Below are 1,718 nucleotides of genomic sequence, written 5' to 3'. Positions count from 1 at the left end.
GTCTAGGGGCTGTTTGCCTGCTCTCGCTCTCTCTCTCTCTCTCTCCCTCTCTCTCCTTCCTCCTTCCTCTTTCTCTTTCCTCTCGAAGGGTGTCAGCTGAGAGGGAAGGAGAGAGCAAAAACCAGAGAGGAGAGGCTCGGTGGGCCGCTCAGCTGATTTCTTTCTAATTCGGGAGGGGTGGGTGGGGGTGCTGTATATTTGGGCCCCTGGACTCTCTGTTGATGAAGAAGTGATGTCTTGGGGGGGGCAGTGTTTGTGGTGTTTGGAGGGGGGTGTTCAATGGACTGCAGGATAAATTGGGTAGAATGGAGAAAATAAAATGCTGCAGGATGCAATATAGCGATGCCTCCAGGTGCTAGGGACACCGGACCCCTCCTCCCCTATGACATCATGTGAGCTTCTGCAAAAGGGGCTGGGGAGGTGGAGGTGGGAGGGACAGAGGAGAGTGGCAGCAAAGGGGGGGAGGTGGGGGGGGCTGGTCCCCATTCAGGACTGGGAGGGGAGCTGAGCTAAGAGTAGAAGGTGCAGGGCACGCCAGCCCTTCTCTTGGCCGCCTCAAGAGGCACCTGCCGGTCTGGCGTCACCGCGGCTGCGGTTTGCAGCTGGAGGGCTGGCTGCCTGCGCAGGGAGCCCGGAGCTGGAGAACGCGGCGCGGGCGGTAGGTGGGAGGCAGTCGCTCCGGCGCTGGGGGGGCCGCAGCCTCTCACCTCCTCCACCCTTCGCGTTTTCTTGCTTTATAAACTCAGGTTTCTTCTTCTCACTTCCACTCATCACCCCTCCTCCAAAACAGTCGCGTCCCCAAGCCACACACACACACACACACACACACACACATTTTCTTATTGCCAAAAAGGACGGAAGGAAATGATAGGAGGGTTGTTGTTTGTTTGTTGTTGTTGTTTTTTGTTAAGTAGGATAAAGGCTGAAATTAAGTTTTGCTGGACTTGGAAGGGTTAAATAATAGGTAAAAAGAACTAGCAACTTACCGCCAAAGTATGCTGACACGCAGAGCTGCTCTCCGCTTCACTCAAGTTCATACATTTAAAAAAGAGAGAAGGGCGGGGGAGAGGCCAGCCGGCCAGGCGCACGGTGGGTCCGGGGCTCCCCTGGGAACTGCGCAAAACAAGTTGCCAAGCAAGGCCGGCGGCGCAAGTTGGGGGCCTCTCTCTCCTAGGATGCTCGCCTCTGCTCCGCTCAGCAGGCATATTCCAAAGACTGCCGGCACTCTGGATTTCGCACGGATCTTCTCGGAAAAGGGGGAGACAACTCTAAACGGTGTGTGGCATTCCTTTTTCCCTCCTCTCCATTGGGGGGTCTCGAGAAAAGCCGCGCTGAGCGCTCTGGGAGCCCATGAAGACCAGTCCATTTCAGCTCGTCCTCCCTGCAGCCGCAACTTTGGACCCGCGCAGCTATAGATCATGAGTGCGAGTGTGCGCGCGTGTGTGCGCGTGTGTGCGCGCGCGTGTGCCGGGGTATGTGCCCGCGCGCCCTGGGCATCGGGGTGCATGTGTTCTCGGGAACGACTCTCCCTGGCTGCCTGGAACTTGGAGAGTTTTCCTTTAAGCCGGCACTGCTGCCCGGACACCCCCCGCGTCCAACAGGAGGCGATGACGTCTGTAGCCTCGTTGCCAGACAGTCCCCGGGCTGCCGCTGCCGTTCATTGACAGGAGCGGGCGCTCCGACGTCAGCAGCCGGACCTTTGGCAAGGCTGCTCCGGC

The 1,718-nt window shown here is 58.3% G+C and overlaps 1 protein-coding gene across 2 annotated transcripts in view; it reads right to left on the bottom strand.

The window, feature by feature from the left end:
- Positions 1-1,616, bottom strand: part of PDE10A (phosphodiesterase 10A) — a 546,077-nt gene extending 544,461 nt beyond the window's left edge. Inside the window, exon 1 of one of the 2 annotated variants that reach the window (XM_019628183.1) lies at positions 987-1,616. The gene's annotated coding sequence lies outside the window, so the exon portion shown is untranslated. The remainder of the gene's footprint in view (positions 1-986) is intronic. The other variant, XM_019628184.1, reaches the window with a different exon arrangement.
- Between the last annotated feature and the right edge of the window lie 102 nt (positions 1,617-1,718).

Source organism: Hipposideros armiger, unplaced genomic scaffold (genome assembly GCF_001890085.2).
Source record: "Hipposideros armiger isolate ML-2016 unplaced genomic scaffold, ASM189008v1 scaffold_753, whole genome shotgun sequence".
In the NCBI taxonomy this organism is placed as follows: Eukaryota; Metazoa; Chordata; class Mammalia; order Chiroptera; family Hipposideridae; genus Hipposideros; species Hipposideros armiger.
Note: the sequence above shows the minus strand (reverse complement) of the source record. Positions and strands in the feature narration are given on the sequence as shown.